The sequence below is a fragment of the Sciurus carolinensis genome, chromosome 13 (genome assembly GCF_902686445.1).
Source record: "Sciurus carolinensis chromosome 13, mSciCar1.2, whole genome shotgun sequence".
Classification (NCBI taxonomy): domain Eukaryota; kingdom Metazoa; phylum Chordata; class Mammalia; order Rodentia; family Sciuridae; genus Sciurus; species Sciurus carolinensis.
In genome coordinates, this window is record NC_062225.1 from 59,103,391 (window position 1) to 59,103,709 (window position 319).

General features: G+C 53.3%; 1 non-coding gene across 1 annotated transcript; it reads right to left on the reverse strand.

Moving 5' to 3' along the window:
- Trnai-uau (transfer RNA isoleucine (anticodon UAU)) lies at positions 1–71 on the reverse strand. Its single transcript has one exon. It is a non-coding gene; the product is annotated as a tRNA-Ile (tRNA).
- Between the last annotated feature and the right edge of the window lie 248 nt (positions 72–319).

The window sequence follows — 319 nt, forward strand, 5'->3', positions numbered from 1 at the left end:
TGGGTACTGGGGATCGAACCCAGGGCCTTGTGCTTATAAGGCAAGCACTCTACCGACTGAGCTATCTCCCCAGCCCCCTAGTTAAGCATTTTTAACCAAACTTTTCAATTACAAAAAAAATTGCCCTCGAGCCAGGCAGTGCCCAGGAGCACCTGTGGTCCCACTACCTGGGAGGCTGAGGCAGGAAGCCCACCTGAGCCCCGGAATTCAAACTGTCCCCCTCAAATACCCACACCCTTGGGAGGGGGACACCTTTAGAGCTTATAGCCCAGATCCCAGAAAGTTGTCACGAGTGGAAAGAGCTGGGACTCCAATCAGA